General features: G+C 38.6%; 1 long non-coding RNA gene across 1 annotated transcript; it reads left to right on the forward strand.

Annotated features, from left to right (window-relative positions):
• The first annotated feature begins 614 nt into the window (after positions 1-614).
• LOC123365039 lies at positions 615-5,915 on the forward strand. The gene is made up of 5 exons (XR_006577404.1): positions 615-727; positions 2,104-2,241; positions 3,768-3,896; positions 4,543-4,745; positions 5,816-5,915. It is a non-coding gene; the product is annotated as an uncharacterized LOC123365039 (long non-coding RNA).
• The last annotated feature ends 18,382 nt before the right edge of the window (positions 5,916-24,297 follow it).

A 24,297-nucleotide genomic window follows, 5' to 3' on the forward strand; every position in this document is an offset into this window, starting at 1 on the left:
TTCTGACACAATAGAAATGTAAGTCCTAGTGGTATATCTGAGAATTAACTCATTGCCCATGTAAGTGCCTGTCATCCACAACTGGGATGTAGATAGCTGTCTGTTACTGTAAATCAGATGTTTCTTTGGTATTTACATGCTATCAAGAGATAATCCCATATTCTGTAGAGATTTATGATTAAGAAGAAATCATCTCTTGATGCCAGCTGTTCTCTTGATCTTGCCAGCTATTACCTACTCTTTAATGTTTTATTTTTTTGGTGAAGGTGGTTGAGAAAGTTGTGACAAAAAATAATTCTGCTTGTATAGCCTAGAGATTGGGCTAGTTCCATTGATTGATGACCATCTCATTAGTATGCAGATAACATAGAGCTCTGACCTTTTTTGGCAAATCTGTTCCCTGATTGATGCTGTCTCTGTGCTTTGCAGAGATATAGCTATGGATGACAAGTTGACTGATGCTCAATCCACACAAGTGAGAGTTGATGATAGGTCAGAAGACACATCTAGAGGATGTAGCCAGGATGCAGACTGTCCATTATTGAGTGTGTTTTTTCCATTTTTTTCCTCAAGGAGCTTCATAAGGTGAAGTGCTTCTGGATTCCTGGTTCAGGTAGCATTCGAAGCAAGTAGCTCTTTTTTCAAAAAGAGATTAATCTGAAGGAGATCAGAACCAAGATGGCAGGTCTTTCAATACATCTTAAAGAGAAGCTGCAAACATCATTCAGTAAGGAAAACATTCCATTTTCTTAGTGCTTCTATTTTTACCATCTGTTTAAAAAAAAAAACCATGTGGCGATTCAGATTAAAACTGGCTTGTGCCATTCCAATCCCATTTATGCAAAAATTACTAGCAATAATAAATAAATAAATAAACAAACAAAAAAACCCTTTGTCAGAGGGAACTTTCAATATTCCTTGTTTACTGCCCTCCATAAGTTTAGATAGTCTCATTGTAGGCTATGGAAACACAATAAATAGTCTTAATTTACTCTGCATGACCTTTTCCTTTTTTACATATTATTTCCTGTGGGATTAGATCATGCAGCATAAAAAGGAAGGCATGCCTGTATGTGACCCAAGCTAATGTTTCTTTTTTTTTCTTCAGTATTCCATGGAGTTCATAATGCATTTAAAGTAAAAATAGAGGGTCAGTTTGATGCCTTAAAATGCTGGCTGAGAGGAGGGTCACCAGGAGGGGTTTCTGGAGGAATTATGGCTGATTCTGAAATGGTGCCGCATGCAGTAACTCATATCCTGACGCTTGTTGCTCCAGAGATAGGGCTAGGTCTGTGGCCCTGTTCTCATCCTATCTCTACTCCTTCGGAAGAGTGCAGCTGTGACAGCCACTCTAGATTAGACCAGACCTGGCACTTCCCACCACAGTCGTGATTGGGTGCGGACTCAGGGATTCAAAGAACATAGAAACAGCTATACCAGATCACAGCAGCAGTTCACTTGATCTTGTATCCTGTCTCTGACAATGGCCAGTACCAGTGGTTTCAGAGGAAGGAGCAAGAAACATAGACATGGTCCAATATGAAATTACCTGCCCAGAGAGGAAATATTTGTCTTATTGACTTCATCATAGGATATCGTCCAATGCTTTTAAGTGGACCTTACATGCGTAACACAAGTAGTTTCTTAATGCAGGTTTGTACTAAACTCAGCGCCATCCATCTGAACAATCGAACACCTATGCTTGCATATAGTGCACTCTGTGGAAAAAAAATGTTCAGCAATTTCACAAAGAGTACAGGAAATATATAAAATATTTATACATATTGTAGATTCAGGTTTAGAGAGACTAGACTGGGCTCCTTTATAATTGCTTCAATGGGCTCCTATATAGTTGGATTTGCTTTCAATAATCCTCATCATTCCTTTCATTTTATATTATGCTGCACATTAAATGTCCCATTTATCCTTTTCGGATAATAAGAGTTGTTTCATTTCTGTTTTTATGTTATATTTTTCATATTATTTACTTTTTTTATTCCTTTTGAACAAACTATGGCAGAATTTGCCATCTGTTATGATTTTGTGTTAGAATTTTTTTCCCCTTTGCAACTTGTTAATCTCTCTTATCTCCCTTTATGGAAGTTTCATCATTTTATTTGTCTGCTTCAAGACTGGGAAAAAAACAACAACTCAGTTTGCATCTCTCTCCCACCACCAGTCACTATGTGACCTTGGACCTGTCACTTAACCACTCCATGCCTCAGTACGGCAACTTGTAAGGTGTGTATCACAATAATAGCTGCCTCTGAAACATTCTGTAAGGTTTAATAAACTAATGTTTATAAGGAATGTGCTGAACAAGAGTCTATATAAAACGCTTCCCCTGGAAAGGTTAAATGACTTCACTTAGGGCTTATCTACACTTAAAATGCTATGGCAGCATAACTAGAGGAGGGGTTCTCCCATCAGCGTAGGTAATCCACCTCCACAGGTGGTAGCTAGGTTGACAGAAGAATTCTTCTGTTGACTTAGCGCTGTCTACACTGTCAGGAAACTCTGTGGAGCAGCGGTAGATCTGGGACTGCAGTGGTGTGCAGAAGTCCACAAGCCCTTTGGCAGACTCTGGAAATTGCTTTTCCTCTCACTCCCAGTTAGCAATGTTTGGGGTCCTCCTGAAACCATGGAAGATGAGTTAAATTTGGTCTAACAGGTTAGGACTTCATCCTATTCAAATTTATTTGAATTTTGGTATTGGTTTAATATTACCAAGATCTGTCCTTCAATTATATTTAACCTCCCCGCCCCCAATTATTAAGACTGTCAATTGTGTGTTTCATGGCATTACACTTAATAATCCACATTCTGTGTGGCTGTTTTCCTTTGATTCCTATTCACTGCATTAAAATTAGGGCATGATGTAGGGAAGTGATCAGTAGGATAATTGTTTTTAATGTATGCTGAATTAAAAATGAAGAGGGGCTATTATTAATTTTCTTTTAATTTACTAGGGCACAATAACTGTTTTGTTATGATAAGCATTTTATACAAATTTATAAAATTATCATGATTCTGATGTTCTGTTTGATATAATTAATAAGTGTATTTCTTCTAAAATGAATAATTTCCCTGCCCTGAAGGAAGAAGTTTCAAATAGCATGCTCATTTTGTATGCTTTTTATGACTGTGACAAAAAAGCTGCAAATTAAACTTTTGCATACATCAAAGGCCAAATTCTCACCAACCTTCCTCTCTTTGAGTAGTATCTTATTCCATGGGTAGTTCCGTTGCAGTCAAAGGCTTGCGAGAAGACTCCTATTGGCTTTGGATCAGTTCCTGAGATCCAGATCCTCAAAGATATTTAGGCACCAAACCCACTGAAATATTTGGGAGTTAGGCACCTAACTACCTTTGAAGATCTTAGCCTAAGTGCTTGCCAAGGTGAGTAAGGGTTGTACACATAAGCCCTAAATCAGTATGATTTTATGTGGAAATTATAGTCAGTGGAGCTACTCCCGATTTACAAAGGTGTAGCTGAGAACAGAATTTAGCAACCCCCAAACAGCTTGTAGGATAAATTTAGAACTATTCTCAGTTCATCAGGAACATAAAGGTGAGTGACAATGAGAACATCAAATTCATTTTGTTGCTGATGTGGCTATAGACATTTGAGAACAATGTTCGGTTTTGTTGCTTTCTGATGCATATAATATCTTCTATCTGAGAATGTCAGAAAACTCAGATGAGTGAATTAACTCACAACATCCCACTGAAGTAGGTAAGTATTTTTTATCATCTCCATTTTACAGATGAGGAAGCTGATAGCAGAGAAAGCTTTGAATAAATTACCCAGTGCCACAGTTAGTGACAGAGCCAGGAATAGAATCCATAGTTCCTGACTCACAGTCCTGGACTTTAACTGCTCAACACAGCATCAGGTATGTCATATTCCTCACACTGATTAACAGTGACAATGCAAATGAGCATATCCAACACAACAGTGGATGAGTGCCTCTACAGTTACCATCTTCCTAATTCCTCCAAATATTGTGTGGAGATGTTGGGAAGCATTCCCAGGTGTGCCCAGGAGAAAGAGAGTAAAATATGTTACTATTTTAATTCTTCTTGTGAAAAAATCACAGCTGCCAAAGCTTTTTGAACCTCAAAAAACATTTGAGTTTGGTTTTGAGTTTTGGGCATTTACAATTATGATTATATCAGCCCCCTATATTATTTGAAATTGATTGAAGAATGAGGTTAGTAACATGCATATCTATTACTTGTTATAGACACATATGTTATAAATGGTCCCTGCTTTATATCAACCCTTTGATTATGGGGAGCATTTTCTAAAGCCCTGTTTCCTTCTTATATACAGTATGTCAATGGAGGCAAAATCCTAATGAGTAAATTGCATTCTAGGTAAGAAGCTCTAGGTGGCATGAGTCATTTTATGGGTATATCCATCTGTTCCGTACATTAATTATAACTTCAGCCACAAACATTATTTACAGTCACATCACAAGAAAGTTAGCTGGAAGTGATTTATATCCATGTGTCCTGTATGTTCTTTATTCTGCACAGCATGCAGCTGTTACATTTGCTGAACGTTCCAAATTCAAATTGGGGGCAAAACAGTGAATTTCCTGAGGTTATTTATAGTAAACCAAGGATGGCATGTGTGGTTCTACAAAGATAGAGAATCGGCACATTTGGAGAGCTGTTTGAAGGACAGGATTGAAGACAGAATGCATTAATGCTGATTTGAAATCAGCTAACAATTATGGGTATGCAGATTTACTTTACAAAGTATGTTACTGTGTTTTGTATAAAAATGTTTTATAATCAGTATCTTTATAACATTTTCCATTTGCAATTTGTTTAATTGTAATTTGCCTAATAGTGTTAACATTTAGACAATAACATTAAGAGTAATGAAGCTTTTAGTTAGAGGACCACAGAACTTCTTACAAAATTGGACCTTTTTCACAATTTGCAGCTTGGGGAACAAAGGCATAAAGAAGTTAAGTAATTTGTCCAATGTTACAAAGTGAGTCAGTGGCAGAACTAGTGGTGCCCACACCCTCATAACCACTAAACTATGATACCTCCCTTTAAAAAATTCTAGACAATCCACTTTATGAGCCTATAAGATATATCTGTAGAATTCACTTTTTTAATAATCAAACAATGTACATAACAAACCTTTAAACTTCTAGGGCCAGTGCTTAGTGCTTAGCTTCCATGATTGGAAATAGATTTTCAAGGGCTTCCATTGGATTAAAATGAAGAATAGGCCTTTTTATGGCCCTCTGCACAGAGGTGATTTTCATCCTCATCACATAAAATATTTGTTTTTAAATATGTTAATACTCATGCAGAGGTGTTGCAGCTGTGTTGGTTCCAGGATATTAGAGAGACAAGATTTGTAAGGTAATATTAGATCAACTTCTGTTGGTGAGAGAGGTCTGCATAAGCTCGAAAATTTGTCTCTCACACCAACAGAAGTTGGTCCAATAAAAGATATGTCACCCACCTTGTCTCCTTAAAATTCTTTAAAATGAGAGAAATTGCATCTCCAATATCAATGTTTTGTAGGAGATAATAGCCCAGCAATCTCCTTCATTTTGTTGCCCTTTGTTGCCCACCCTTGTATGTAACTGTACTCTTGATATTTATTCTTCTGTACCACTATATGTTGATGTGGAGGCTACAGACATCATTCCTAAAGGTTTTATGCTCAACATAATAGGTCAAATTCATCCCTAATGTTACTTTACTGAAGTCAGTGGGATTACACCAGAGATGAGTTTGGACCATCATATCTAACTTTATTTTCCCCTCTTATTGTTTCCAGGTGAAAACTTCCAATCCATTTTGCCTCCTCGTCTGATTATTGCTTGAGAGGCCTCAACATTTTATGACTCATTATTTACTCTGTTATATAACACATCACCAGTTAGATTCAAATGATCACTGCAAAGAATTTCAAGTCTCTCTTTAAGCATATGTTTGGTTATTATGCAACTTCTTTTCTTACGTTTACATACACATTGTCATCCAAGCATGCAATAAAAACAACTCTTATTGTATAAAATCAACCTCTGTGTCGAGAAAACTTTTCTTCTTAGTTGACTCGTAGTTGGATAGGCTGAATTGTCTAGTAGATAAGACCAAAAACATTGAAATAAATTTTTATACAAAATGGAAAAAATATACTTGTGACAGGCATGGCAATTTTCTGCAATATCTTTGTAAGACCTCATTGAAATAAGTTCAAGTATTTTGGGAGTCCATTGTAGTAAATGAATTCGTAGTATATACTATTGTGGGCTAAGATTGCATGGAACCTCTTAGGAGGGAGGATGTGACAGAAGTGATACTGAGGTTCAAAGAACTATATTGAACCATATAGTTCATAGGTTCAAGTTCACAGGGGACATCCTGCCCACTGTCAGAGAGTCCAGTAGATGGGAAAATCTTGGAGCCAACTTCCTGGAGGGAAGAAAGCAAGGAAGAGGCTGATAGAGGCAGCAGCCCTGTCCCATGGGGATCTAATGCACCACTGCAAAAGGAATTGCAGACAGATTGACAACTAGAACAGGAGGAGCTGCAGCTGTAAAAGAACAGACTGTGTCTGGAAACTCATTTGCCAGTAGATTGGGAGCGCCAGCACCAGTATTAGAGTGAAAAGAAGGAGAACCAGTGTCTGCATGAGGAGAGATGGCACCAGCAGAGCTGTAGTCTGGTAGGTGAAGCCTGACCCACTGTACCTGTCTCAGTGGGTGGCCTAGACACCAAATTATATCCTTGCCTCTGGGAGGTTGTTGATATGAATGTGTTTCTAAATGCTTTTGAAATGGGGTGTGAATTGAACAAGATGGGACAGGAGGACATGTTAGGTGTTTGGTTCCACTAAGGGATAAAAGCCTTAGATATTTTCACATTTGTGGACAGAGAAAATTAAGAAGATTATGGGCAATGTAAACAAGCTCTGTTGCAAAAGTTTAAATTGACCCCTGATGTACATAGGAGAAGGTTTTGGGAGTTCAGAAAAAAAGGAGATGTGACCTACCTATGCTGAGGTTTCAACTTAAGTTAAGGAGTTACATAAGAAAGTGGAGAACTGGTTGGGCGGGGGGGGGGGGGTACCACATTTAGTGAGGTCTGTGAGTTAATGGGCTTAAAACTATTCTATAAATTCTGACACCCTGACCTGAAATTATGGTTAATGGGTAAAGATCCTAGAGATGAAAATTGGCAGAACATTGTGTAGAGAGTTGGTCTGGGTTTGATAGAAAACCTAACAGGGAAGAAATGGCATCAGAGGGCAGGGATTGGGCCCAAGCGAAGACCCACTCCCAGGGGGGTTGGAAGCTACCTCAAAGAAGCCCCAGGAAGGGTGGGGAAAAGAGGGGTTCCATATGTGGCTAGTGGAATCACTTTGCTCAGGACTGCTTCCTCTGCTCACTGGGGGCCAGTGCAGTGATAGGAAAGCCAGTTGCACTCCAGCCTCACAGAGTTAGCTGTGTGACTGAATCTCCAGAGGGGAGGAGTCACACAGCCAGTCCTCCAATGGCATAGAATGTTCATGCTGAGCCATTCACGCCCCCAAAGCACCACCCACTTGTCATGCTTACCCTTTTAGATGGAGATCCATCCAGTTTTCAGTGGGAGCTGAAGGTAGTAGTTAATGGGGAAACAATCATTGGCTGAATAGATACTGGTCTGCTAAGACTATAGTTAAGCACCATGTTGTGAAACCCAGTCAAATGCTCCCAGAGTGTGAAATTTGAGTTAACGTTCCTGGTGTAAGAGCCTTCGCTCTACCTACAGCACTGATGTCTATACAGACCCAGACCCAGGAGGCTTCAGTCACTCCGGATCTTCGGCGACATTTTGGCAGCGGGGGGCCCTTCAGTGCTGCCGGAGACGCGGAGCGACTGAAGCCCCCTCTCCCCACCCCCGCCGAAATGCCGACGAAGACCTGGACTGCTGCCAGGTGAGTACAAGCACCACAGCTCCCCCGCTTTGCCCCAGGCCTCCTGAATCCTCTGGGCGGCCCTGCTTGAAGGAAAATTTTGAGTCCTGAAGCTCAGGCCAGGGAGATAAGCTCTCTGTATACCCTTGCCAGGGAACCAGGGGGAGTACAGAACGTGGTGATGGCAGTGACTCCAGGCAAAATAAGTGACACCAAGGAAACTGCAGTGCACTGCCAAATCTGTGACACCCATCCAAGAGCAAGAAATATCTAAATGAAGTGTCTGACAGTGGCTTGGGAGATGACAGAGGTAACTGACCAAGAAGGAAGGAGAAAGTCTTCCTTTAATCTCTGACTGCTTGATATTCTGTGAAAACATAAAGGACCCTGACCTAGGTGGGAGAGGAAATTCTGCTCACCTTGACTCAATGTGCCTGGAACAAAAAATCAGCCCAGTGGAGTGTTCTTAATGGGCCATCAACACATAGCTCTCTGACCCAGATGCAAATCTATCTGAGCCTAATCATTTCCATTAATCCTAATCTCATGTATTGTACCTAGGGCTCAGTTCTAAAATTCAAACTGAAACAGTCTTATGCTGCAGTATACTCAGAAATGTCATTTTACGTCATCACAGTTTTTCAGTTATTCAAGAGGGAAGGAAATCAGTTTAAAGGTGGCCAGTGTAAATTAAGGTAGTTTTGAAAGGATAGCAGTATTAGGAGAGTGAGTCCAATTTTTTTTAAAACTAGGTTCTAAACTTAGGTTCCTAAATCCTTATTTAGGCACCCGAGTAGGTGGATGTATTTCAAAATTTCTGAGCACCCCACAATTCTGTCTCTTGACTTGAGTGGGAACTGATGGATGTTCATCGCTATAGAAAATTAACCCAGTTAGGGTCTAATCTTGGCATTAGGCTGCATTTACACTAAGGCTTTTTAGAAATTATCCCATTTTGGTACGACTCCACAAGAAGTATTAGGGGCATGGTGCTAAAAAACAAAAAACAAAAAACCACCAGTATTTGGTCTAAGTTAGCTGTCCCACAGTTGCTACCATAGGTGACGCTTAGGAGGGTATGCCCCCTCCCCCAATTTCTGCTTGGCCTGCCAGGGGAGAGGAAGAGGGGCTTTGTCGTTCTCCCACTGCAACTGCCCCGTGGCACTCTTGTCCCTTTGTCCCTGGCAGCCAGGCCCGGGTGGGGAGTGGAAGTGGTGGGACTAGCCTCTTCTCATGCAGGACAATCCAAGTGGCTGCTCTGTGAAGTAGGCCGTGGTGGGCTGCCCCCAACCCAGATACTGAGGACAGGGGTCCTCTCTGCTCCCAGCACATTTCCGGGTCACTCGGCATCTGTCCCCGCAGCTGAGCCCCCATACTAGACCAACAGTGAGCACATTTCTTAAAAATCCACAATGCAGACCAGGTCTTGTTTGACACACAGTATACCAACATCATTTTAAAACACAAAACAAGCAGCTATTGAATAACACTACACAGCAAGTCAGTGGCCTAGTAAGGAACAGAATCTAGTTTTGCTGTTCTACTCCATGAACCCTACAATTTGAATTCATAGATTATGGGTCCTATCAAAAAAGCCAAAGGACAGACAAATTACATTTAATCCATGTAATTTGCCACATTATGTCTTTCTAGTGCACAAGGTACAGATCGCATTATGTGTAAGTTTCTCTTTCCTTTGAAACTCTAGACACTAGTTACTACAGAGCAGTAGAAAAATCCATACCTAGATAGACCCTTGGCATGAGCTCATATGAATGGAGCAAAGGATATTGATAAACTAAGTCAATCCAAAATGATGATATTTCTGTAGGTTTTTTTTTCCTGAAAACGTAAGAACATTTAACCAAACTGGCGGGGGGGAGGGCAATTATACAAAAAGTGTTGCAGAAATATATTCTCAAATATAAGTAGCAAAATAAATCCTTTGGTATTTGTGGTGTCAATATTTACTATTCAGGAAGATTAATACTTAGGCAAATGTTCAAGAATCTCACAAATGTAATGAGGTTTTGTACAAATGAACATTTGATTGAAAAAATCATGTTGGATGTGCATTATTTGCTGGTCATTATTTCTCATACCTCACTGTCCTATTTCAAAGGTTTCGGTCACGCATTCAGGGAGTAGAATGAAGGCCATGTGCCCCATTGCACACCATAAAAGATAATCAATAGCAAACAATCCAAGGGCACATTTTATGAACAAATCACAAGCAGAAATGCATTGGTAATTAAACATTTGGAAAATGTTTATACAGCGAATATATATATATATATATATATATATATATAAAAGTGAAAGATGAAAAAAGGGCTAAATTTATACTGCATGTTATTCACAAAGAATAATTTGACCGGCTCTGACCTACACACTGAATTATGGAAGATTTTTGAAGAGATTCTCAATATAAGAGAAAAGAAAAAATCTCTCAGGCAACCGGGTTTCCTGCAGACAAAAGGAAAACTAGTATTTCAGGTTAAGTGTTGTACTAATGGCCAGGCTGGTCACAATGCTGTAATTACAGTAATCAAACACTATTTATTTATACCATCTCTCTTTTGCACTAGTCTCATGCATACTCAATATTTACAATTCAGTCTGCAGTTTACAGCCTCACATTGGCAGTGACTTCTTTGAATATTTAATAAACTACTCCACTTAGCAACTTATATTTATACATCATATGGGAATAATGCAATAAAATTGCTGGCAATTACACCACCTCCTGTGGTACTTCTTTATTCCAGAACAAACCTGACTGTTATTATTGCAATCAGTTTTATAATTGTATGCAACATTTGAGAACGTGCAGATTGTTTTTCCTTAGTTCTGTATTATGATTAGCGATGGAGTCGAGGCTGGATACACCACTCCATTACACCAGTTTTCCTGGAGTTTCTGTGTAAAGCTGGTGTAACATGGTGGAGAATCAGGCCATCTGATTTGGCTCATGATTATATTTTTGTTCTTAATCTGCTATTTGAGATGATTTTATTAAGGAAACTATGACCAAGTCTTCCAGTTTAAAAGTGCCTTTAAAACAATTTGGGGAGTTTTGGGATTCACCCAGGCCAGGAAGGGATTTGGTCACCGTTTGCCTTGTAACTGAAGGTGTGTTATGCCTGTGCAGCCGTAGTGCAGAGCTTTGACCTGAACAGCCTGCCAGCAGCCAACAAGCCTCACTCTGGCTTTGCCTAATCTGGTTACTCCTTGCAGGCTTCCAGTCCTGAATTTGAATCAAAATTGTACTGCTGCAGCAACCAGTCCCTCTCACTGGACCTTCATAGAGAAAGTGTTAGGTTTACTGCCTAAAACACTCCAACCTGTTAGCTTTCTAGAAGCACACACTTTACTCAATTTACAAAACACTGATGATTTATAATGAAAGCAACACAATTTTATTAACGAAAGAGCATGGTTTAAGTGATACCAAGTGAAAGAGATAAAAGTAGAGATGGTTTCAAGCAAATAAATGTGAAAACAAGCATCTACAGGTCTAAAACTTAAGCTAGCAAGATACAGTCTTTGTTCAAGGTGGTTTCTCGCACCTCCAGTCTCCTTTTCAGCTTTTTATTGGTCAGCCTGGCTAGGACCCCTCCCAGAGAACAAATTGCTTAGTTTCTTTGTCTCCTAGGATGAAGGATAAAGATGGAGACTTTCTCTGTTCCTTATATCTGCAAAAGGATGTCTTAGGAAAAATAAGTGACAACCTTTCAATCTTATTTGTTGTTTTTAAAGCTATTTTTGCAAGTAACAGTTGCCAAAACTTACTTAACCCCCCACCCCAGCAAACAGCTGAGATGAGTGTTGATATGTCTAAATCCCCCAGATCATAACATTTTCTGAAGCTGCATATTTCTTAGGCTCCTAAAATCAGTTTTACTTTTGAATAGAAAGCACCATATAAATTAATACTATTGTTTAGCAGAGCTAGTTTTAAAATGGAAACATTTATTTATGAATAGTTTAATGAAAAAAATCATCCCTTTTTCTGTTGAAAACTTTTGAAATTTGGAATTTCTCCTCCAGCTCTATTGCTAATACTATAAAGAGCAAGAAAGAAATGTTGCTGATTGTTACAAAGTCTCTTTCTATTACAGATCTCGCTCTCCAAGAGTGATGACTTTTAGCATTGGAAATGATCCTTCAGTAAGTTATGAGGAAAGTTTAAAGGGATTTGTAGACTCTCCATATATTTTTCACAAGACATTAGTACTTTCTAAAAGAATCATGAGCACAGAGAGGACCAGGAAGACTTGTAAATGAACTCAGAATAATTCTGTTTGTGAAGGGCAAAAAGAAACACACAAAACAATTCAGGGATTTCTTTTCATCTTTATGAACCAAGGAAGGCCTATAAATCCATTAATGCACAAGTTGAACAGTCTCTGTTGGCTAGAACACTATTATAAGGTAATTTAGCAGGACAAAACTCTTTCTTTAACAGATATAAAAACGTTTTCAGTTTTTTTTCCAATCCAAAGGACAGATGTTTTGAGACATGAACAGAATGTTGAGTTTCATTAGAGACTTACACAATAATGAGGCTGTTTCAATAAAGTAACTCTTAGTCAAATTGACCATGCATCTCTTGTTTCAGCAATGAGGCATTTGGGGGTTATGGCACTGTTTGTTTCTAACAAATCATTAAAAGGACATTCTTTCCACTTTGTCAGGAGAACAAATTTCCTTTTCGTGGTTCATTTTCTGTCAGCTTCTGGCTCTCTTCCTTGGTCAGAAGGGATTTGTTGGGAACTTAGTGGAAGCCGTTTCTTTGGACCCTAAAACTATGTGAAAGTCAGCAAGGATTTGCAAGAGGGATGTACAAACCTCTATTAAGGTTTAGCATGCATGATTTTTCAAGGCTAAACCACAGAAATCAGGTTTGTCTAGATATGGATTACAGGTCTGGCCCACCAAATATCTAGGGGTCAGCCATGACATTTGGATAACTTTCCAAACACTAGAAGCATTCAGAGCCAGGGTTGCTGTTCAGGCCTTTCTCTTGTTTTGTGTTTGAATGAACTCAGAAGCTCTGAATTTGACTTGGTTCCAGTTTAGCACCATCAGTCACCCCAGGCTCACTCAAACACTGGCCCATGTTTGCTTGATTTTCAACCCACATTCAAGAACATTAGCAAATGTTTGAGCAAACCTTGTCTGAGTTTTAGAATTGCAACACAAAGTTTTCCTTGAATATAATATTTGTGTAACAATATTTGTAGCTTTAGCCATTTGTGAAAGGCGCAGAAAAAATTACAAGCACAGGCATTGTGCGTATTTTACAGAAGGTTAAAATGTTATGCACTTGGAATTATGTATACGGTAGTTCTTGGACAGGTATTCCCCCTCTCTCCCAATTTTAAATGCACCCAAATAATTTGCCGTGTTTTGGAAATTCTAGCTTTACGTTGTCATTTGTTAGAGAAAACATCCAGGGTTAAATTCAGAGGTTATGCCTGGCAATGTAAAATGCTTGATACAGGGGTAACTGGGTGAAAAGTAATGGCCTGTGATATATTGTAGGAGGTCAGACCAGATGATCCAATGGTCCCTTCTGGCCTTAAACTCTATGAATCAGATCCTTGCAGATGAATTTAAAGACTTCTTGATACTCAGTGAGATATCTTTGGATCTAACCTCACCCACTCACCCATGTCTAAGAAGTGTAAATTGGAGTAACCTGCACACTGGGAAACCAGAAGACATTGTACATTAAAATAGAGTGGGGTATACTATGATTTACACCTTTTTACATCTTCCTTTAGCTTTTTTTTCTTGCATTACTCTTTTCGTCTGTCTTGGTTTAGGAGTGAAACCAGCTTTGGCTCCCTTACACTGAGACTGATTGAGCCAACTTCAGAATTGGTGTGTACGTTACATATTGATAAACTGATGAAAGTTTAAATAAGTGAATAAGTCTAAGGGAGCCCGTGGGGCTCTAAAGACAGTGTAGAGGGAATTTAAATTAGTGTAATACTGTATACACATTAATGAGTTGGAAGAATGTACAAAGTTACACTAATTTAGGCTCCTTCTAGATTCCTTTAGACTCATTTCTTAATTTGGTCCCCAGTGGGCAAAGTTAATTTAAGAAACAGAAAAGCTCTCCAGTTTCCTAAACAGAAGGAGAACACAATTAACCTCCCTTACTAAATGAGCTTGCTGCTTTTTTTGAGAGTGCATTCCACTCTTACAATGAACGAAGTACGGGGTATGCACATTGTGAGGTGCTATTCAAATACAGTTCACATAAAACTAGTATACAAAAAACAGCATTAACACTTCTATTGGAAAAAGCCCACCATAATGTATAGTGACAACTATTGTAGAGCTGGCATTTTTTATATATACCATGCAGTTACCACAGTTATTTCCTATTCTGATGAGTTAAAAGGTAGGAATCTGAAATCCTGCTTTAAGATAACCATTGGCAAATATTCACTTTATAATGTTGGTTCCTGGACCTGATATAGCAATAATGTGTGTGCATATATATATTTTAAAAAGCTCCGGTTTTGAGTGCTGGCTGGCTCTGTGGATTGTAATGGGGTTATAATTTTTCAACTCTTGGTTACTACTTTCAATCTGGCTCAGAACACTGGTGGCTGAAAATTGTTAGTATCTGATGACAGTTCAGTGATTTATGAGAAATGAGTCTTAGTCCAGATCAAAGCTGGTAAAAATTATTTTTCACAAATCTGGTAAATTCTAAATTGCTTTTAGATTCAAGGCTATTTTGTTTGTGGCTCTAGAATATTCTAGTGAAAGTGTTTTTGTTCACATGACTGCTGTGGAATAGTTGTTTTTCATGTCAATATCTTTGTGTACATGAAAACCAGGGTACCTGAGTGTGACTAAGTAGTTTACCATTTGTGTACAAATACCCACTGTTTTATATAAGGCTTCAGTCATGCAATCAAGGAGCAGAAACAGTACCATGTGACTTAACTGACGTGTGACATACCATCTGCAGCAAAAAGTATATCGTCACAGATGCAGTTGAAACAAACAGTTTGCAACAGCTTCTAAGCTGAAAGGTGTTGCATAAAAGCATTTGTTGAGCAATTATGAAGAACCAATAAATGCTTGAATGTTTAGATTAGAAACCTGTTTGGTGAACAGGTTCTGAAAAAAATTGTAACTTTCTTTTAAAATGTTATAACTATATGCTCTGCAGCAGGCCTGCCAACTGATTAGCAGGATTAATTTTAGAATGGTAAATTTAAGAGGATCTTGATGAAATGAGCTTGCTTTGTTAACAAATGTGCTTTTAAACCAGAACATTTTACATGTCCCACAAGAACTTCTAAGAAGCAGAAGCCAATAGGACTGGCATATCAACTTTATTAGAGGTTCTAGCTAAAATCTACTTTAGACTCCTGGGCCAAAATTTTCAAAACAAAGCCTCTAAATGTAGGCTTCTAAATCTATATTTTGGTACCTACATAAGTGACCTACATTTGGAAAGTGTTTGATACCTAGAAGCTCCCATATTACAAATGCAGCAGCAGTTTGTAATTAGTAGGGTTTCCTGCTTGTCACTTCACGTTTCAATGTGTTTCCTCATGAGACACTGGAACAACCCTACTGCTAGATTGCTTTTTAAACTGCTTGTCAGTGTTTGTATTAACACAATTGAAATACAGTGCAATTACTATTAAAAATTCATATTTTATGGGTGTCATCATTGCATAACGCTATTGTTACAGCAATGTACATGAGTGGCTCTCTTTCGATAATAGTTATTGTGTTGAAAATATATTTCTTCTCCAGCTACATTCTATTCTCCGCAGTATTTAGATTCCTAACTGCATTTATGGAAAGAAGATTGTAATACATATACATCACCTGAATAGATGGAAGGATATTCTAAAGGACTGAGATTCAGGAGACCTGGATTTAGTTCCCTGCGCTGCCTCAGATTTCCTGTGTGATGCTGGGCAAGTCCTGAGGCTTACCTTGTGCCACAATTCTTCTATAAAATTAAGATATTTCCCTATCTCCTAGCAGTGATGGGCAGATGAACTCCACTAATGATAGTGAGGTGCTCAGATGCTAAGTGATGTAGGAAATTTAGATGGATATTATCTTCCCATGTCTAAAATTATGCTTCAAATAGGACTTAGCTTTAGAAATTTCTGTACCTCTTCTTTGTTCATTTTTAGCTTAATGAACAAGTACATGGTGTTTGTCTGAATTCAAATTAATATAATGTTAAGTTGTCAAAACACACTGAAGGCATTTAGAAATAGGTCCTTTCATTTTAAAATATATACACTCCTGCTTGAAAGCTGCTTTGAAAGCTGATGAGATGGTGCATCAGAGCAGGGGTGGAAATATACTTTATTGTATGATAGGTCTAAATAGGTTTATTGTACTGACTGGAATCAGTATTCTGATGGCTAAACTTAAATTGTGTAATAGTCTACCCTTCATCTACCTTGAATAAGATTTCTTTGATGGCTGTGTTGGAGTGGGCCCTTCATCCGGACACAAAGCTAGAGGGGAACTTGGACTGTAATTAAGGGAGAAATTTAAACATTTTCAAATATTAGTTCAGTCTGGATAAGTGTCCAAGAATGTGTATATTAATTTGAAGGATACCTGAACCTCCTGGATCAGAAAACATGCTGCAAATCTCACAACAGCAAGATTTTTGTTTCTGTTTGTTATAAGAAACAATTTTTCATTCATTGACAATATTTGCAGCGGGTTTAGTAAAACATAAACATTTTGATTACAGACAATTTAAAACTCAGAACATACATACTTTGAAACATTTATGTATCTTAAAACAAATAAACAAACAAAACACTACAATCTAGTATACCCTCCACTGCTACTAGTGCAGGAAATGGTATTCACCTGATCCTGGCCTGGAGAACTTGGAAGGGGAACTGTTACCTCCACCACATCATTCTCTTCTTCCCTAAACCCTCAGAAATCCTTCCAAAGGATCTCTATATTTTGGCTGTGCTGCTGAGGGGAGAAGGTGAGCCAGGAGTTCTGTTAATAGGAAGACTGCTATCTGCAGAAGCACGGCTCCACTCCCCCAGCCTACAGAGTTTTTGCAGGCATGTTAATGCTAAGTCAACAATCATTTCTCCACAACAGATTCCCTCTCCACAGATGGGAACCCCTAGGGCTCTTTATAATTTACGTTGCCCTCTTTTGGATTATTTCTGATTCACTGATGCCCAAAATTCAATGTAACACAAATAGCCTAATCCCAGCCTCCCTTTTTATGCTCACAATTGGCTTCTGTGAGAGATGCACAATTATTTGTGGGTGAAATTCCACTATCTTGTGTGAAGTTAGTGCTCATGAAAGCTGCTAGATCTGTATCCCTGGGAGCTGAAGACTGCTCAATCTGTGGGGTATGTACAGCACAGAAAGGTGCAACATGAGCTTCCATTTGTGATGCTACATTTTTGTCCACTGGACTGAGGCTATATGGCTGGCACATAGGCCTTTGAACAGCCATCAGGAGGTAATTACTTTTAATGGCTGAAGACCTAGGACTCGATACAGCCCCATAACCTGATTTAACTCAGGGCCAAGGTTATGTGGATTTGGAAAACCTAGCAGGAGGTTCTCACAACCTCTGCTCTGTGGGAACCATGACCAGAGTACACAAGGGATGCATTAACTCAGTCCATTCCCTGGGCATCTTCTGGCAATCATGCTTCTTTGGATCCCTAGTTGTAATTTAAAGCTACCCTGCCCTGCTAGAACTCTGGGTAGATAGAACTGTGGCACAAACACCACCTGCCTTCCCTTGGGGGAAATCTCCTTTGAAGTGAAAACAATTGAACCATCTGATAATATTGTAGACATCCATTGTACAGCCTTGATTAATACCTCAACCTTTTTTTTTATCTTAGTGCTGTATGCAAAGAGAGACAGAAGCTTTGTGTAAAAGTCATTGTTTTTCCAAATAAAATACGTTAACATATGGCCAGATTATAACTTTTAGGTTTATGAGTCCTGTTGATATTGTATTGAGAGTTAAAATACAGTAGATTTCTCATTTCACTGGTTTCTGAAGGGGAATATGTAACCCTGAATATTACCATAAAAATGCACGATTAAACTCATAACAAAGTTTCAGTTGTGATCTTCATAAATCTAGTCAACAGAAGAAGAAATAAGAATAGTAAATAAATAAAATGGAATTATAAAGCTCTGTATGTCATAAAATGCATAGAATAGAAAAAGGGGAGACAACTCCAAGTGTGTTAATATATATAAAGATAGAAAAGAGTCAAGCGGCAGACAGACAAATCTGTCAGTGTCTCATTAAATACTAGAAAAGGGCAATGCCAAAAAAAGATCCTGCGCACTGAATTTTCAAAAAGCAAACAGGATGTGTCAAGTGACTCCCACTAAAATCAATTGGGTTCACATAGCTAAAATTCCCCACACTACACTGAGAATGTAGCAGGTGTGGAGGAGGTTACTTTCAGCTGAAATGTTTTGTGTGTAATGCCATTTTCAGCAAATGTCTCTCTCATCTCCATTAGTTCACCAGAAAGGATGGGAACATCTCAGGCTGAGACATTAAAGCTTCAAAAGTACATGAGCTAGATTAATTGCTGGCCAAATTCCATTGCCTTAAGTGAAACTCCATTGACAAAGGCATGGATAACTAGCAATGACCACATCAGAGAGAAAGAGCTCATGCCATCAATGCAAGAAAGCACTCTTGACTGCTAATTAAACATGATCCCAAAAAAACATTTAGGGACCCATATAGACCAATAGTCTGGGCAAATTAGTCCACAAGTATCATCTCAATTTTAGCAGGACTGAGCTTTGTTCTGTTAGCCCAATTCATCCAAGCCCCAAGCTCAACCAGACAAAGCAAGATGAAAGACTCCATAACCTGGATGTGGAGAAAAAGAGATGCACAGTTGAATGTCCTCAGCATATTGAATACATTGCAGCCTAATCTACCTCTTTAGCACATCCATCAGCATTTCATATACAATAAACAGGAACAAGTTTGGACCAACATGGAGAGAAAATTCCCAAAACAGAGACCCATCATGAAAATCTCCCTGCTACCAACCTCTTTTCTTCTAAACAGAGGGGGCATTGGCTATAGCCCCATCCATTGGTCTTAATTATGGCAGTATTGCTTGGGGCAAGAAGGAGTCAGTTTGCAGGCCATGTAAGATTTTTAGGTCAAAACCAACACCAGTGCAGAATACAGTTCTCACTGAGATACTCCACCAAACAAAACAGGAGGCTGCATTGCCCACTTGCCAAATTGTTTTAAGGTTCCAATTTGTTTTAAGGTTTAGCTTTATGTAGAAAGAAAACATGCAGTAGTCTAGCCTCAAACTGACAAAGATACAGATGATGGTGAAGCCATATCTTTTAGAAATGGACAGTCTCTTAGCCAAACATATATGGACTGAATCAGTCTGGGTCTCTATTGCTATCTGCTCATCACTGAACAGCTAAAGAGGCAACAAGGCTCCCAAAGTACAAACACATGTCAAAGGATATGCTCCTTCAAATCAAGTGGGACGTCTCCCACGTCTCTTCCAGTGGCTTCCCCCAACCTATCAAAATGACCCCAGTCTTATGTAGATTAAGCCTCAACCAGTTGGGTCTTATCCATTCCACAGACACTGGGGGGATTCAGACAAGATGGCAACATAGATCTGATTGTTGCCTACATTTCGAAGGCACTGAAGTCCATGTCTCCTCTCTAACCATCTTAACCATAGCATATGAACACATTGAGCAAAAGAGGTAGGATGATGGTATTGTGTGGAACCCTAAAAGAGACTCTCTTCAGGACCCAAAACAATTGCACAATAAAACCTAATAGGATATCTCAGCAAGGAAGTAAAAGAATTGATCAGAAGGATGTTGTCCATCCTCGCTAGTCTACAGGTGAGCCAATAGTACCTTCGGCCAAATTCTCCTGGGCCAGCCATGATGTTCACATCTAGATCCAAACTGCTTCAATTTTCCAGGATATTTGGATAGAGGATTTTGCTTGGACCAGTCTTTAGGCTGAAGTTCAGTCATATGACTGCAGAAAGCAATCACAGGAATTGGCCAGCTATCTCTTGTGAACATACCTTTTCTCCTCTCTGCGATTAGCTCTCATTGATATTGACTAGCTAATAAATGCTGTTGAAATTGCAATTGAAATAACAGAAGCAATTTGAGATATAATTTAACACAGCCCAATCTGAGACAGAAAAATAGAATACTGTTAAGAATACTGTCTCTTTAACCACTCTTCAGCCCTTAGAATATCTATTGTAATGAATGACAGAAATACTTTAGGTTGCTATCAGGAAGCTTTCACAAAATATCAAGTATCAGGGGTAGCCTTGTTAGTCTGTATCCACAAAAACAACAAGGATTCCGTGGCATCTTAAAGACTAACAGATTTATTTGGATATAAGCTTTTGTGGGTAAAAACCTCACTTCTTCAGATGCATGGAGTGAAAATTATTAAAATATCAAATTATTCTAAATAGTCTATTCACTACAAACTTCCTCCTGACCAAAATGCATTATCATTATCCTATTACAGCTACTTGTTTGAATTTTCAGTATTGGTTTATGAGTACCTAGATATTTGATGTGAGTGAGAATCATGAAATATATTGTTAGTGAACTGGTCAACATAACGTACTGTGTAAACAACAAAATGACCAGTTTTGACATTACATTGAAATTAAATCTGAGAGCCAGATAAATCTTTAGATAGATAACTGAACTTATGATACCCGGAAAGCTCTCAGAACATTCTCCCCATATTTGTATAAATCTGGTGTTTATTATTGTACAATGCTTGTAAATGAAGGAGATATTATACAGTGCATTTCATTAAAATGTATTGAAGTCTATAGAAGCTGACGAAAAATGAACATATCTGTGCTAGACAGAGATTGACAGATATCCCCATTCTCTGACTACCTCTGTTATTGTTTGGATAATTTAACTAATCTCTCACAATTTCCTGAATGAAGAGAGGAATGCAGGAAATGTACCGAACATGGGATATAAAGTATGTGAGCACTACAGCCCATCAAATATCAAAAAGCCTTTGCTGGGGTAACTGTCATTTGTTTTATGAATTACAGTAAGCCTTTAGGTTCCCAGAATACCAAAATGCTGAGCTGAAAAGACAATTTATAAAGTTAGCTTGATAATGCTTATCGGAATCAGATGATTCCCTTGATCTGTTTTTATGAGTAGGGCTGGAACACATTCAGTGCATAGGAGTTTCAAATAATAAGTGCCAGCATAACTGCTGTTGCTGTGTAAATGGATGCCCTGTCTTTAGCAAGAGAAACAAAAGTATTTATTTTGAGGGTGAGATAGTCGAGCCATAGAATATTATCGACACAATTTCTGGGAAAAGTGCCTGACTGCATGCAAAGTAGGCTTGTTGTAATAATCCAGTGACCAAAAGGAGGCAGAATATTTTAATCTCAGGATTTCCAGACTACATGCTGCTAAATTAACAGCTCTCATAGCTCAAGGAGTTTAAAAAGGGGATATTTTGGAGCAGGTTAGCTATTAATTTATTAATGTATCTTCCACACATAGCCCACAGATAAAAAAAAACAGAGGTTTGGTTTGGTTTTGTTGTTTTGGGGAGGGAGTTGTTTTGTTTTGATTAGCTCAAAGAACATTGTTTCATGGATAAAGGAATTTGTTCCAACAGCTGGATACCAAGCTATAAAATGTCATGTCCATACTATGCAGTGATATTAAGAGGGACCAGGAACAGGCCCACTGGCTCATCCAATAGAGATATCTAATAATAAATAATCAATATTTAATCATAAATAATCATACTTTTGTTGATAGAGTACCTCACAGATACCCTCATCCATGGTGCTTATTGCAATTTAAACAATTTAAAATCCAAATCCAGTACAAATAAAGAATCTAGAGACTGATGCCACCATTATATCTTATTTGTGGCATTACATTGCAGAACAATCCTATGCAGCCACGGGACCAGCGGACCCTCCGCAGGCACGTCTGCGGGAGGTCCACCGGAGCCGCCTGCCGCCCTCCCAGCGACCGGCAGAGCGCCCCCTGGGGCATGCCGCCCCAAGCACACGCTTGGCGTGCTGGGGCCTGGAGCCGCCCCTGATCCTATGCAAGAACTGAAAGGAATAAAAGTGAAAAAATCTCAACAAAATTGAATTGTCATATACAGATTTTAAAGCTGCACTTTTAAAAAGTACTAAGGGATGAACAGATGTTTATACTAAAGCAGTGTGTAAGTTCTACACCCTAGTTGCTATCACAGCAAAAGTACAATTACCTGCTGATCTAACTTGCGCAAGCATAATATGTAAAGCATGGGTGGTGAGCACAGATACTCAAGACATAGCTCAAGGTGTAGGGTCTTGAATATAGTCACGGCCTACACCATCATGGACTCTAAAACCAACAAAGCCAGCTTCATGAAGAGCCAGTGTACAGTACTTAATATGTCCATAGATCATGGTGCTCTATTGTCTGAGAAGTTGTGGAACGGTTTCCTGCACCAGCCGCAAGCATCAGTAGAACCATACCAAGAGCCATACAATACAAATATTTCACCTTTCTGATAATGAGGTCTTGGGATGCTGTTTCAAGAGCATTATGGAATAAATAAAGACACAGACTCAACCAACCACACAGGTGAAAAGGAAAAAAACCCAAAACTACCCTACATGGGTTTTCACAGAAAGAACATCAGAAATAACGGCAAGAGTCTAATGCACAAGGGGAGAAAGAACCTTCTTGCACTAATTACTCCTAGCCCTCAGTGAGACTCCTGTCTTCCTGACTGAAGACAAAGCCTCTATAGATGCACTTAAGGTCAGGAGTGGTCTTTTGCTATGTCTTTTTACACTGCCTAGCAAAATGGGACCACTTCTCTGAAAAGTCTGAAAATATGCAGTTCTGTGAATATGACTTTTGCATGTACTACATTATACTCATGCACAAAACACCCCTGATTTCCAAGGTGCAGGCAAAAACAACAAATCCTGAGGGCCTTTTGATGCTACCACAATATAAATAATATGCCATAACTACGGTAATAATAATGATGATGTCCAAGCATTCCTTTATAACTAAGCCAGGCTAATAGGGTCCACAGGACAAAGAATGAAACATTGTATATTATCAGCATACTGTGCCTTGTGATTGGAAATGATCTTGCCAAGAGACCTCATGTATATTTATTATGTAGAGTATCCTTGCTCATTGTTAATTTAGACCCCCAATTCAGCCAGCTACTTAAACATGTGTTGCTATAAGCTTCAATGGGACAACTCACATGCTTAAAGCTACACACCTGCTTAGGTAGCAGCTTGCTGAACTGGTGCCACAGTATGTAAATATAGGGAAAGTCCACTTAATATGGATGTTCTGGGCATAGATGATCTATGACTTAAAAGCATCTAATTTGTCCTTCTCATCTGATAGTTGTTCTTTTGTAAATGGTTCGTTTTTATATTAAAAGACATTTTACAGGTAGGTGCCTAAAACGATTGTTAATAAGGTGCACAGGTTGAAATCCACACACAATCAAAGATTGCTACCTAAGTAAATGTTAGATAAATGATACACTGACTCTTTTGGTACAGTTGCTAATGTTATATACAGTTTGGTACATAGACAACTAGGGCAACATTATCATGTTCCAGTATGATCTGGCTCTATGGCACTGGGGTCATGCTGAGCATACTGTATAGAACATTTTCATCATTTGTATTTATTTAAACATATTTTAACTTGGATACATTCCAGATAAGCAATCAAAAACATGCATAATTTTAATTAGTTCTTTAAAATAGCACTGTTGATGTGGAGTAATCAATTTTTTATGTGCCGGCAAAAGCACAGAACACAATGACAGATGGTAAGTCAGAATGATTCTTGTAGCTAAATACTCACTGTCATTGTTAACCAAGAGAATGACAACTTTGGTGTCATTTTGTACAGTAGGTGAGAGTTTTCTTTTCGATAAAACTAGCTGTTCAAAACTGCATGACTGACTATAGTGTGGTACATTTGAACATGAAAATATCTAACTGACATATCAATGTGATATGTCCTATAAATACTCCAATTTCAACAAGACATGACATGAGATTTGAGGCAATGTCACCATGCAATATCTAACTTGCTAATCAGCTCAGCTCGCACATATGTGTGTTCTTATCATTTCAAGAATAAACCATTAGCAGCCAGTTAGTCAGTTCAAACTCAGGAGAAATTTTAGTTACCCAATTATGAGAGGAAAGAGAACAATTCTTCCTGATAGCTCTGCTTCACATTCTAATCAAAGT

The sequence above is a fragment of the Mauremys mutica genome, chromosome 2, assembly GCF_020497125.1.
Source record: "Mauremys mutica isolate MM-2020 ecotype Southern chromosome 2, ASM2049712v1, whole genome shotgun sequence".
In the NCBI taxonomy this organism is placed as follows: domain Eukaryota; kingdom Metazoa; phylum Chordata; order Testudines; family Geoemydidae; genus Mauremys; species Mauremys mutica.